Raw genomic sequence first — 15446 nt, forward strand, 5'->3', positions numbered from 1 at the left:
CAAATTCACAATATTTTTGAACCAATGTCAATTGCATTTTGTGGCGAAACCCACAGCCTTTCCTGATGATTCTTCCAAAGTGGCTTTCATTTTATCTTACTTAGGAGGTGATGCTGCTTTATGGTCTGTACCATATGTGGAGAGAAACGATCCACTTTTAAGTGATTACAGACGGTTTAAAAGAGCCATGAAAAAATTGCTCGCTAAACATGTATTTGTTCAAACAGCTGATCATGAACTACTTAATTTGAAACAGGGCTCTTCAGATCTTTTACATTACATCTCAACCTTTAATAGACTCGTCATAGGAAGCAGAATGGCCTGAAGAAAAAAGAATTTCTTTGTTTTATCGTGGTTTGCGTGATGACTTAAAGGACATGATTACACTAATTCTAGATCCACCTACTGATTGTGAAGACTTTATTGATCTAGTAGTAAAACTCAATCAGAGAATTTCTGAGAGAAAAGGGGAAAAAGGCAAGTCAGAATTCAAGATGATGGTCTTTAAGGACAGAGGAACCTCGAAAAACGAATCTTTCACAGCTAGATTAGATCCAGTAGAACCTATGCAAATAGGGACAGTGAGAGGGCCTCTTTCAAAAGATGAGAGGGACAAACGTAGGAAATTAAACCAGTGCATGTACTGTGGGAAATCAGGACATTTTATTAAGGACTGCCCTACCTGACCTGTAAGACCAAAGATAAAAACTTCTGAGATAGCAGCCATGCAACAGTCGGATAACTAGGAAACTCGGTAGACAATGAGGTCAATCTATCGAGTGCACATACCAGTCTGGCCTCTTTAACACCAACTGCCACTCATTGTCACCTTAGTATGAGAGTCCTTCTTCAATCATTGGAAGATAAAAATCGATCATGGTCTATAGATGCTTTAATTGATTCTGGAGCAACTGGCAATTTTATCGATACTCAACTATTCAATAAGCTAGGACTACAAAAGGTAGTAAAAAGTTCTCCAGAAATCGTTAGAGCAGTAGATGGAAAAGAACTCACGTCTGGACCAATTCAACATCATTCTGAGAAATTAACCATGACTTGTGCTCAGAAACATATAGAGGAAATAACTTTTGATATAATTGACGCTCCTCAATTTGGTTTGATTTTGGGCATTCCTTGGTTAGTGCTTCACAACCCATATATTGATTGGACTAACAGGAGCATATTATTTAAATCAGATTTATGTCATGCCAAATGTTTTCAACAGTTCCCAGGTTCTGAAATATTAATACAAGGTTACGATTTTCCCAAGAATTCTAAAAGTGTTTTGATGGTTGCTGGGGTTCCTGAAGAATATCAAGATCTTGTAGAAGTCTTTGACAAAAAAAAGGCAAACACCTTGCCCCCTCATTGAGACTTTGACTGCCAGATAGATTTAGTTCCTGGGGCAACATTACCTTGTAGTCGCATTTATGCCCTAACTGAAAAAGAAAATGAGCATTTACGCAACTATCTTGATGAATATCTGAAAAACGGATTTATAAGACACTCCAAATCTCCGATCTCTTCTCCTCTCTTTTTTATTCAAAAAAGGGAGGAGAATTGCTCACGTGCATAGACTATAGAGCTATTAACAACGTGACAGTTAAGAACAGATATCCATTACCTTTAATACCCACACTTCTGGATCAAATTAAAGATGCCACTATTTATACAAAATTGGATTTGCGTGGAGCATATCATTTGATGCGAGTCAGAGAGGGAGATGAATGGAAAACAGCATTTCGTACGAAATTTGGATTGTATGAATACCAAGTGATGCCTTTAAGACTCTGCAATGCTCCAGCCGCATTCCAGTTCTTTATAAATGAAGTGTTACGAGATTTCCTTGATATCTGTTGTATCGTCTACATTGATGATATACTCATCTATTCAAGAGAAAAGTCTGAGCATGTAAAGCAAGTACGAGCCATTCTACAACAGCTTTTACAAAATTCTTTATTTGTAAAATTAGAAAAAGTCTATTTCATGTTACCACCGTAGACTTTCTGGGATACATTCTTAGTCCGGCAGGTATTGAAATGGACCCAAAAAAGGTTCAAGCAATCACAGACTGGCCAAGTCCCACCTCAGTGAAACAAGTCTAAAGTTTTTTGGGATTTGCAAATTTTTATAGACGATTCATAAACAATTCCTCTCAAAGGGTAACTCCAATCACGAAATTGTTAAAAAAAAATGTGAAGTTTGAGTGGTCTTCTGAGACAGAATTAGCTTTTCAGGATTTAAAAGAACAATTCATAACGGCTCCTATTCTAAAGCACCCTATTCCTTCTCAACCCTTCATAGTGGAAGCTGATGCCTCTCAATTTGCGATAGGAGGCATTTTGTCTCAAAGGAGTAAACATACCGGACAAATGCATCCAATTGCATACTTTTCCAAAAAACTATCCCCCACTGAACAAAACTATGCCATAGCAGATAGGGAATTATTGGCCATAAAAGCTGTATTCAAAGAATGGCGACACTACTTGCTAGGGGCTCGTTATCCAGTAACTATCTATACTGATCATAGAAATTTGCAGTCTCTCAGATCTGCTAAGGCGTTGTCTCCTCGTCAGTTACGTTGGACTCTGTTCTTCAATGATTATGATTTTATCATCACCTATCTGTTAGGGATTAGTCAGCTTTTCCCTTTCCTCCTGTCTATCTTTTCTGAGAGCTGGTTTCCCCCGGTGTCCTCTCTCTGTGTCCTTGTTTTAGGTAGCCTCCGCCCCTTTTCCCTCAATTATATATAGGACGCCAGCACCCTGACTCGGTGCTTGGTTTCTTACCTGGTTGGCGTTTTTCCGACGTCCAGAGTGAGAGTTGGGATTAATGACACATCGTGTGCTCGTTTGGTAAAGCTTTCCTGCACTACGCGACCTTGCTGGAGGCGGCGTTTCGCTGGACGAGGCTTCGTTTCAGCGGCCCGGATGGGTTCCACATCGGACGTCTTCCCGCTCGTTACAGATTCATCAGAAGCGTAAGCGGAGCGTTCGAGCGATTTGGCTCGAGTACGAACTGGTGTCATTATTGCTGATTTCCGGGTTTTGAGTACCCGAGGTACGTTGTTATGTGAGCGCTGGGACGTATTTTTAAGAAGCTTTCTTAGCTTCTGGCGTTGCACTAAGTATGCGCTTCTACTCTGTGGCCACAGTTAGATTATTTTTTAGAAACAGTGTAGTTTGCTGTGATACTAGTTTTTCAGGGTTTTTTTGTCAGAAGTATGACTTTTTCCCCTTCATAAAATTAACGTTGAACTACCTGGAGTCAGTCAGAGTGGGAACTGCTGGACTCTCGCTCTCCTTGGGACACTTCAGCTATGTTACGCAAGTAAGGAGGGGATTGGGTTGTGTTGGGCATATATAAGGGTGTGAGAATAAGGATTCAGGTGAGAGAACACTGGGCATTGTGTTAACGTTCTGTTCTTCTTCTATGTTTTCTTTTCTTTTCTGGCTGCAGGTTACAAGACCATTCCCCACTACACTAAAGAGGGTCTGCCTAGCGGTAACATAGAGAGAGCCTTGGCGTTACTCTTTCTTTGTTTTACTTTTTCCTACCTTCTCCCTTTGCTCGGTTCGCGGTCACGCTGTATATAAGTGCGTGTGGCGATCCGAGTACGGGCAGAGGAGTGGGGCCATCCTCGCTTCCGTGGTGTGGGTCGAGTTGAGGAAAGATCCAACAGAAAACCAAGCCCACGAATTTAACACCACCCGAGCGAGAATGGATGATGAGGGACAGGAAGTGGAAGAGAGGGTCCCTACAGTGCAGGAACTGATGGGGGCTGTTAATGCCCTTCGGATTAAAGTACAGGAATTACAACATGAGAATCAAGGGTTACGTCAGGAGATGAGTGCTGGGAAGGTTAAGGATCAAGTTTGGGGAATGGGTAAACCTTCTGTACTACAGCCTGCCACTTTTCATTTCGATAGAAGTGCGAGCGCCAGTAATCCCCCTTTGACGGTTAACGTTACTACTCCCACCCCAGTCCCATTGGCGGTCCCTGAGAGGTTTACTGGAGACTCCAGTAAATACAGTGTGTTTATGAACCAATGTCATTTACACTTTATGTGTCGTCCTGCTTCGTTCCCTAACGACTCTTCCAAAGTAGCATTTGTTATTTCTTATTTAGCGGGTACTGCGGCATCTTGGGCTGTGCCATTGGTGGACAATGATGACCCTGTATTGTACAATTATGGGGCATTTAAAGAACAGATGCGTTGTCTTTTTGCAAAACATGCGTTTATGCAAGCTAGGGACTCCGAATTATTGAAACTGAGACAGGGAAAACAGGATCTACTGACCTATGTGTCCACGTTCAATCGGTTAGTGTCCGAAACCCATTGGCCCGTGGATAAAAGAACCTCTTTGTTCTATCAAGGGTTGTCAGAAGACCTGAAAGATGTTGTCTCACAGGTGGTGAATCCTCCTGAAGACCTTGTTGAATTCATCGATCTAGTGGTGAAGTTGAACCATAGGCTACTGGAAAGGAAAGGGGAGAGATCCCGCTTTCAGGTATCCCGAGTGGTTCCTGTGAGAAGCGAGGTGAAGAGCACAAGTGAGGGTCGGACAACTCCGGAACCTATGGAAATCGGAGAAGTACCGGGCCCCCTCACTGCCGAAGAGAAAAGCAGAAGACGATCACAAAACTTGTGTTTGTATTGTGGGCAAGGGGGTCATTATGCCAGAGATTGCTCAGTTAAACCTTCTTCCATGACATCAAGAAAAGTGGTAGCTTGTGTGCAGCCTCTTGCGGAATTGGTGATGGGTGATAAACTTAATCCTTCTTATCAGATTTCTGGTATAGTCAAGAGAGTCCCTAAACATTTTATGATTACTGTCTGTTTAGTAATCTCCAACAGCCATAGGACTCCTGTTTCAGCATTATTGGATTCGGGGGCCACGGGCAATTTCATGGATATCAAGTTAGCGGAACAATTGAAAGTGCCCTGGATTATGAAAGATCAACCCGAACCTGTGAGGGCCATAGATGGAACAGAGTTGTCCTCAGGTACTATCACTAGACAGACTGAACCCTTGTGTATGATTTGTGATAACGGACATTCTGAGTACCTTGGGTTTGATCTAATTGATGCCCCTTCGTTTGGTATTGTGTTGGGGGTTCCTTGGTTGCAGTCCCACAATCCCCGGATCGATTGGTTTCGAAGGACTGTGACACTTGATTCGGTCTATTGTCTGCAGAGTTGTTATAAAGTCGCCACGGATTGGGTTACTCCTTTATCTTGTGCAGTAAGTGATGGGTTGAGGTGTGATGTGCAGAAGATACCAGAGGCTTATGTAGAGTTTGCCGAGGTGTTTGACAAAGGACGAGCGCGGGACTTGCCTCCCCATCGTTCCTTTGATTGTCGAATTGATTTGATTCCCGGGGCCACTCTACCCTGTTGTCGCATCTATGCCTTATCTGGTCCAGAAGAACAGCATTTGAAGGAGTACATAGACGAGATGTTGGCTAAGGGGTTTATTCGTCCCTCCTCCTCTCCTGCTTCCTCGGCTATCTTTTTTATTCCCAAACGGGAAGGTGGTCTCCGCGCCTGTGTAGACTATAGGGCGCTCAATAAGGGTACTATTAAGAACAAGTATCCTCTTCCCTTGATACCCGTATTGCTCGATCAGCTGGGGCATGCAACGGTTTTTACTAAACTGGACCTCCGAGGGGCATACCATCTCATACGAGTCCGTGAAGGCGACGAGTGGAAAACTGCCTTCCGGACTAAGTTTGGTCTGTATGAGTATTGTGTTATGCCCTTCGGGCTATGTAATGCTCCGGCTGCCTTTCAGTTTTTTATCAACGAGGTACTAAGGGAATATCTGGATTTGAGCGTGATAGTCTATATCGATGATATATTGATATTTTCTAACACTGAGGCTGAACATGAAAAACACGTTCGCCAGGTCTTACAGACCTTGAAAGAGCATCAGTTGTTTGTGAGACCAGAGAAATGTAGCTTCCATACTGATAGAGTAGAGTTTCTGGGTTTCCTTGTATCAGCTGAGGGCATTAGAATGGATCCACGGAAGATCGAGGCTATTACCTCGTGGCCATCGCCAAAATGTGTGAAAGAAGTGCAGGTGTTGCTTGGATTCGCAAACTTCTATCGGAGGTTTATCTCCCACTTCTCGGAGATAGTGGCCCCCATGACTGTTTTGTTGAGAAAGGGAGTTCCTTTTGTGTGGTCCTATTTGGCTCAAATGTCGTTAGATCAATTGATTGAACGGTTCACTTCAGCCCCTGTTCTTGTCCATCCTGACCCGGCGTTACCCTTTTTTGTTGAAGCGGATGCTTCCTTGGGTGCTGTGGGGGGGGTCTTGTCTCAGCGTAATGCAGAGACAGGGTTTATGCATCCCATAGCTTTCTTTTCCAAAACCCTGTTGCCTGCTGAAAGAAATTACACAGTTGCTGAACGTGAATTGTTGGCCATCAAGCTGTCTTTTGAAGAGTGGAGACATCACTTGTGGGGGGCTCGCCACTCCATTACCATTTTTACAGACCACAAGAATCTCGAGTTCTTCAGGTCTGCTCGTGCCCTAACTCCTAGGCAGATGAGGTGGGTTTCATTCTTCAATGAATACGATTTTATAATCACCTTCAGACCTGCAGCTCAGCAATTGAAATCGGATGCTTTGTCCCGCATACATGTGAAACGGAATGAGTGGGGGACAGACAAGGACACGGGGTCTTTCATTCCATCTGAAAAGATAGTACGGAGTATTTCTCTGGACGGTTTTTTGGCCACCGTCAAGGATAAGTTGAGGGGACTAGATTTGACTCCTTGGTCTTCCCAGCCTTCCTTTTCAATGAGAGACGGATTGTTGTATCATGAAACCCAACTGTTCATACCTCCTGCTTTAAGGGACACAGTGTTGAAGTGGTGTCATTCTTCTGCTTTAGTAGGGCATCCCGGAATCAATAAAACCAGGGAATTCTGTTTACGTTGGTTTTGGTGGGAGTCATTGACACATGACGTTCAACAGTTTGTAGCTGCCTGTCCTGTATGCGCTGTGAGTAAGCCATCGCACTCCAGTCCGTCTGGCCTGTTACTGCCTTTACCTGTACCCCCTGCGCCATGGCATACGATTAGTATGGACTTTGTCACAGATTTGCCGTTGAAGTCTGGTTGCACGGTGATTCTTGTTGTGGTTGATTCCTTTACGAAGATGGGCCATTTCATCCCCTTAGCCAAACTGCCTACCGCTAAGGAAATGGCTTTAGTATTTGTATGATCTATAGTGCGATTGCATGGGTTACCCTCAGCCATTGTGTCCGACAGGGGTTCTCAGTTTGTGTCCCGGTTTTGGACTGAGTTATGTGAGGCTCTACAAATGAAAATCTGCCTTTCATCTGCTCAGTCCGATGGTCAGACCGAGAGGGTTAACCAAACCATGGAACAGTACTTACGATGCCTGTTGACTTCTTTGACTTGTGATTGGGTGGTAGCCCTCCCTCTTGCGGAATTCGCGTATAATAACAGCATTCATTCCGCAGTTGGCATGTCCCCCTTTTACTGTTCTATGGGGTTTCATCCCAGGGCCATCCCTATTCAACCTTCTGGTCATGTGCCTGCAGTCGATTCCTTGGGAATAGCATTGAGCAAGATTTGGGGCTTGGCCCAGGAACATCTGGTGAAGGCCAAGGAGGACATGAAGCGGCAGGCTGATAAACACAGGGTCCCTTCCCCATCCTTTGTAGTGGGAGAGCGGGTTTGGTAGTCAACAAAGAACTTGAGATTGGATGGCCCTAGGAAACTGCAGCCAAGGTTCGTGGGTCCTTTTCCCATAGCTCGGGTGATCAATCCTGTCGCGATGAGGTTGGAGCTATCTGATGAATATCGCATTCATCCGGTGTTTCATACTTCATTGTTGAAACCCTATAAAGACACCGATCAGACTTTGCCTCCTCCCCCTCCCGTGATGGTTGAGGGCGAGGTGGAATTTGAGGTCAACGCTATCCTTGATGCCCGGAGGAGACGGGGGAGGTTGATGTACTTGATTGATTGGAAGGGGTATCCTCCGGAGGAACGCTCTTGGGAACCAGCTACCGGGGTGCATGCTCCTAGATTGGTTAGACTGTTCCACCTCCGTCATCCGACTAAACCCCGTCCTGTTGGGAGGCCTTTGGGGGGAGGTACTGTTAGGGATTAGTCAGCTTTTCCCTTTCCTCCTGTCTATCTTTTCTGAGAGCTGGTTTCCCCCGGTGTCCTCTCTCTGTTTCCTTGTTTTAGGTAGCCTCCGCCCCTTTTCCCTCAATTATATATAGGACGCCAGCACCCTGACTCGGTGCTTGGTTTCTTACCTGGTTGGCGTTTTTCCGACGTCCAGAGTGAGAGTTGGGATTAATGACACATCGTGTGCTCGTTTGGTAAAGCTTTCCTGCACTACGCGACCTTGCTGGAGGCGGCGTTTCGCTGGACGAGGCTTCGTTTCAGCGGCCCGGATGGGTTCCACATCGGACGTCTTCCCGCTCGTTACAGATTCATCAGAAGCGTAAGCGGAGCGTTCGAGCGATTTGGCTCGAGTACGAACTGGTGTCATTATTTTGTTGTGTTATTTTTGGGATCGAGGGTTTACCTCTGATACGAGGGAACCACTGCAAAGCTGATTTCCGGGTTTTGAGTACCCGAGGTACGTTGTTATGTGAGCGCTGGGACGTATTTTTAAGAAGCTTTCTTAGCTTCTGGCGTTTCACTAAGTATGCGCTTCTAGTCTGTGGCCACAGTTAGATTATTTTTTGGAAACAGTGTAGTTTGCTGTGATACTAGTTTTTCAGGGTTTTTTTGTCAGAAGTATGACTTTTTCCCATTCATAAAAGTAACGTTGAACTACGTGGAGTCAGTCAGAGTGGGAACTGCTGGACTCTCGCTCTCCTTGGGACACTTCAGCTATGTTACGCAAGTAAGGAGGAGATTGGGTTGTGTTGGGCATATATAAGGGTGTGAGAATAAGGATTCAGGTGAGAGAACACTGGGCATTGTGTTAACGTTCTGTTCCTCTTCTATGTTTTCTTTTCTTTTCTGGCTGCAGGTTACAAGACCATTCCCCACTACACTAAAGAGGGTCTGCCTAGCGGTAACATAGAGAGAGCCTTGGCGTTACTCTTTCTTTGTTTTACTTTTTCCTACCTTCTCCCTTTGCTCGGTTCGCGGTCACGCTGTATATAAGTGCGTGTGGCGATCCGAGTACGGGCAGAGGAGTGGGGCCATCCTCGCTTCCGTGGTGTGGGTCGAGTTGAGGAAAGATCCAACACTATCGCCCTGGTAAAGAAAATAACAAAGCTGATGCATTATCCAGAATTGGCATAAGTGATGATTTAAATGTCAAAAAAGAAACTGTTCATCCAATAATTCCAGCAGAACGCTTTCAAATAGGACTAATTGATTCTGAAGTTTTGTTGGATATTGAAAAAGTCCTAGAAGATCAATCAAAAGAAGAATGGCTTAAGAACTACCCATTATTACAATGGAAAGATAATTTGTTATGTATGAATGACCAGGTGTTTGTTTCTACTGAATCCTTACAAGAAAAGGTGTTACAAATTAATCATGATTCAGTTTTGTCAATTCATCCAGGAGTAACAAAAATGTACCAGTTAATTAAAAGACGATTTTGATGGCCAACTATGCTCAAAGATGTTCAAAAATATGTTGAAACATGTGCAGTTTGCAGTCAAAACAAACCAACCCATTAATCTCCACATGGGTTACTCTTGCCTTTGCCTATACCACCTCAACCATGGCACACTGTATCCCTTGACTTTATTGTGGAACTGCCCCGCACTAGGTCTGGATTTACCATCATTTTAACTGTAGTGGATCATTTTTCTAGGTATGCACATTTTGTTCCTCTAAAGAAACTTCCTACTGCAGTTGAGCTAGCTCATATTTTTGTAACTCACATAGTTAAGCTACATGGTATACCTTCAGTAGTACTCTCTGACAGGGGGTCTCAATTTGTGTCTCGTTTTTGGCAAAGATTAGGGAAGTCATTAAACATGGAAGTGCGCTTGTCTTCTAGTTATCACCCACAAACTGACGGATTGACAGAACGCACAAATCAAACTATTGAACAATTCTTGCGATGTTTAATGGCCACTTGTGATCAGGAATGGTCAGATATCTTATGGGCTACAGAATTCGCTTCCAACAATTCTGACCATTCCTCAATTGATATGTCTCCTTTTTTTTGTGTTCATGGTTTCCATCCAAAGGATTTCTTAGGCCTAGGTAAGAAAGAAACTGATACTCGAGCAGTCACTGATTATGTCAATCAATTGCTTTCAGTCCAAAAGAAAGCTCAACAGCATTTGCTTCAAGCAAAAGAGACTCAAAAGACATTTGCGGAAAAAACACAGTTCAAAACCACCACTTTATTCAGTGGGTGACAGGGTTTGGCTGTCCACAAAAAATCTAAAATTAAAATGCAACAAAGCCTTTCGTCCCCGATTCAATGGTCCTTTTTTTGTTGAGAAAGTTTTAAATCCTGTCAGTCTAAAATTGAAATTGCCAACTACTTATCGAATCCATCCTGTATTCCATGTCTCCCTACTTAAACCATTCAATCCAGAGACTAGATTGTTAAGTCAACCTCCTGAGGTAGAAGGAGATGGTGTACCAGAATATGAGGTTAAAGCTGTGCTAGATTCCAAAAGAATAAGAGGCAAGTTGTTCTATCTTGTGGATTGGAAAGGTTATGGCCCAGAAGATCGCTCTTGGGAACCTCTGGCTAATTTAACAAATTCTCCCCAGTGTTTAAAAACCTTTCACAATAAATACCCGGAAAAACCTAAACCAGTTCCCACGGTATTAGGGGGGATTCTACGGGGAGGGTACTGTCATGAAGCGTACTAGCAACACACCCTTGCCTTGTGTACTTATTTAAGGTTCCAGAGAGACTCCTTATATGTGGTGTGTCTCAAGACTTTCTTTGTCCAGAAAAAACCCACCCCTGTCCCGTGCAACCAGCACTCCAGTTAGACATGTAATGATGTGTGTTATGTTTAGACTTATGCTTATACTTGTAAATTTGCTCCACTTGCTGTGAACCACATATAACATGTGTTTCACGTTGCAGAATTAGTGATGTTGGTCAAAAGGAACAACCTTTGGTCAATTTGAGCATTGCAGGACAAAAGCGGCAAAATCGGAACACAGACAAAAAGTGACACGTTCAAAATTGCATGCGCGTCTATCAGGAAACGCCCTCAAGCTGTGTGAAGTCAACACAACGTAAGGGGCAACAGCGACGCATACGTCTTCTGGAAACATCCTGGGGTGTGGCAGGGCTATAAAAGCCACACCCAGGAATCCAGAAGGTGCTTAGTCTTCAGCATTCAGCCTCAGGAGAGCATCGCGTCTGAAGTCTTCCGCTCGAGCAATATTCCAGGGCTGCATCTCCGGTCTTCGGTGACTCATCTGAAAACCTGCCCAGCTTGTCTACAAAAAGCTAAGTACTACTTAATGATTTTCAAGCAAAAGACAGGCGCCCAACGCTAGCGAAGATTACTTCTTGGACTTATAATTCCAGAAAGAAAAAACGAACTTGGATAATTTTGGGACTTGTTTCTTTAGGCAAAAAGCGGACAATGCTTAAGTGCTAAAAGAAAGGTCATGATGTTTTAATATGTTTTCGTGAGGAAATTCTTAGACATGTTGTTTTAGGATTTGTATTTAAGAAATCTTTGAAAGAGAGAAGTCGAGTGAAACAACTACAGGGGAATTTGATGTGAGTATATTTTAGGTGAGAGTTGATTTCTGTGTGAAACCATACATAAGGAAAGTGCAAATCATTTCTTTTGTTGATTGCAGACCTACTTACAAGCAAGGTATAAGTTCAAGGGCGGACAGTTCAACTACCTTTGGACATCTCTACAAAAGACATCACCCCAAGATGACTTCCAGGACGCGAAGCCAAGTTTAGTAGCTCACAGGTAGGAGTTTATAATTTGATGCCAAAAACTAACTAAAAGAAAAGGTTAAGAAAGGTTAAAAAGGGATAAGGTCTAAGTATTTTCTTGTTGCTTCGCAGGTCGACTACAAGAACCAAATAGCGTCAGATTCCGGCCTCTCTCCCTAATTTCTACCCATCACCCTAGTGTACAGAAAGAGACCACAGGTTGTAAGGTAGGGTTCTGGGTGTTTGGTCCATAGCGTCTCCGCAAAATCTATCAAAGTACCTTACAGGTAAGAGATCAAGAGGTCACAGGTAAGAGTGCTTTGATCAATCTGACAGCCGAACACAACGCATCAGGCAATTCTAAAAAACTCTTCTGGCATTCGTCAGTCCAAGGAATAGGATTTGGAGTATCCTTAACAGTAAGAGCTAACAAAGGTTTCGCAAGAAGCGAAAATTTCAGAATCCACTGTCTACAGTACGATGTAATACCTAAGAAAGCACGCACTTCTCTCTGTGTAGTTGGCACACTCATTTTCGCAATCGCTTGAATTCGTTCTCGGGTCAATCTTCTTCCCTCCTTCGATAAGAGATGACCAGAGTAGGTCACTTCTTGTCGACAATACTGCAACTTCGAAAGAGACACTTTATCATGGAAGTCAGACAAATGACGCAACAACGACAAAGTAGCTTCATTACAAATCTCCTCATTATCAGCAGCAACTAACAAATCGTCGACATACTGAATAAGAGCAGCACCATCAGGTAAAACAATCGTATCAAGCTGTGTTTTCAAAGCCTGACTATAGATGGATGGACTCTCACAATAGCCTTGAGGAGCGCGCTTGAACCGGAAACTTCAGCCTCCTAAAGAGAAGCCAAAAATATCTCTACTCTCCTCGGCAATCAGGATGCTGAAGAAAGCATTCTTCAAATCAATCACCGAAAACCAGGTAGCAGAAGCTGGAATCATAGTCAGTAAAGCAGTGATATCCGGAACAACAGGAAATTGCGGAACTACAATCTTATTCACTTCGCTGAGATCGATCACAAACCTATATAAAGGCGGTTGCGAAGAATCAGTACGTTTCAAAACAGGCAAAACCGGACTATTACACACATTACCTCTCGTTTCTTCAATCACACCTTTCTCAATCAGATCATAGATGATCGCTAAAAGTGCTCTTTCACCATCACTAGAAATCTGATATTGAGGAATACGCGGCAATCTAGCATTCGCTTTCAGCGTCACAACATATAGCGGAATCTTCAAAAGACCCACATCAATAGGACCGGTAGCCCAAAGAGTATCAGGAAGAGAGGACAATTCTACCGGAAGTGGATCTTTAGACAAATACATCGGAGAGATCACTCTCTTACCCAATGTAAGCTGTACTCCTGAAGGAGAACAATGTAGCATCGCATACAATCATTTCAACAAATCTAATCCTAACAAATTCTCACCACAACCTGTTGTCAGAATGAGGGGTGCTCCGAATTCACAAGGTCCAACAGAAAGAGACAAAGGACTAGAAATCAGATTACGAACTGGGGCGCCAGAGAAACCTACTGAAACATTCGTCAAGCCAGACAAAGGTGGGCCAGGGAGTTTAGAGTGCATGATAGAACTCTTCGCAGCACCACTATCCAACAGAAAAGGCTCTGACACACCTGATGTAATCACTTCAACATAAGGTCCACTCTGATCTACTGGAACTGAAACAACTCCCTCTCTTTGTCTATGGCTGTCCTAACAATAATTACCATCGATATTCTCACCTTCGACATAGTAGTCGTTAGCATAGTACTGAGTCGTTCTACCAGACGCACCATTCTGCTGAACTAAACAATTCATTGAATTCTGTGGAGGAAAAGAACGTGCATTCTGGGGGAACACACCACGTCCCCTACCTCTAAGAACTTTGCGAACACCTCAACCTCTCACACCAGAAGCACCATTCGTGCGCTGTAACAGAACCGGACAACTATTCCCTGAAATGACCCTCTTCTTTACAATACGCACACTGATTAGGGCCTACAGGAAAACTCGGTTGAGAAGACTCGAACCTTTGCGAGTTTTTCTGAAACTGCTGAGATTGCTGATAGTCGTGCTGATTATTACGAGGCGGATACGCTTGCTGCAAAAGAACCTTCGTCTTCAACTCTTTAGTCTTCTTGTCCGCTTTATCTTTCTCATCCTTATCCCTATTCTCATAATATTGTGCAGTAGCCAATATCTGCACCGATGAAGAAACAGCCCAAGAACTCTCTGAATCCTTCAACTTAGCACACAACTCTGGAAGAAAATTATGCACAAACCTATCTATGAACAACGATTGACCACCTTCCGTACTCATGTCCTGACCACTATGGTCGATAAACGTCTCTTCAAACCTAGTGAAGAAATCAGACACACTTTCGTCTTTCTTCTGCTTACATGCAGATAATTTATCCCAGTTTACTCGCATGTATCACCTACCTTTGGCCCATGATCCGCATGACGAATCATTCCCCATAAAGGCTGTGGAACCACATTTCCAAACAACATGTCTATACCGGCTAGATTCATAACACATGAGTCTGCAGTTTGTGATAATTCCTTACCCTGCAGGATTTTTACGAGGATCAGGTAAAATCTGCTTAAGGGCCAAAACTTCAGCTTGCTTCCATGGAACATGTAAACACGCTGAAAATGAGCCGGTACAGCTAGAATACCAGCAACGGCGTCGGCCTGAACTGCATCCTTCCACACCGGAGGAACCTCTCTCATTGGATATTGTCGCACTTTTCTCCTAACAGAAGGATCAGGCTCAAAAAACGGCTGAGAAGGACACTCACTCCTAAACGATAACAATGTCGCAACTGCTCTTTCAACATTGAGACCCACTATAGTTCCCATCGCAAACTCAGACTGTACACGGAACAACTCAGACGGAGTCTGTCCCAAATCACCACCTTCCCATTCTTCACGAAGGAAAGTACACATCATGTCGAAAACATACCTCTGCTTCGGTGCTTCCCATTGACAGAAGACATCCATAACAGACTCTAAAGTATATCTTAAAAAATTAGAAACCCATTTACGCGCTAAATGATCCAATACTGCCCATACTCAATGACCCAAAGAAAGGAGACAAAAGACCAGTAACAGTATCAGTCATTCGCTGTCGAACAGAAGGAGAAGCTGACATAAGAACAGGAGGAAAAATAGGCTGAGACAAAGTATACGTAGAAGTATTATCAGAAGGAGTATCAGAAGAAGTAGACAATACAGAAGACAAAGTCGTAGGAATTGGGGGCGGAACAGGTAGCAAAGTCGGCGGCCCTTGAGAAGGCTGCACCGGAGGAATAGGAGCCAACTGAAGAGGAGCTGGCGGCTGTACAGTAACAGGAAGCAAAGCAACTGGAGGTTGCGCAACTAAAGGTTGAGGAGGTGCTGTAGCACTCTGCACATAAGGGGGTGGCGAACTCAACAAATGTGACATCAAAGGATCTTTCTCAAGATCTTTTGTTGCACCTTGCTGAAGAGGTGACAAAGCTGGATA

The sequence above is a fragment of the Lissotriton vulgaris genome, chromosome 3_1, assembly GCF_964263255.1.
Source record: "Lissotriton vulgaris chromosome 3_1, aLisVul1.2, whole genome shotgun sequence".
In the NCBI taxonomy this organism is placed as follows: domain Eukaryota; kingdom Metazoa; phylum Chordata; class Amphibia; order Caudata; family Salamandridae; genus Lissotriton; species Lissotriton vulgaris.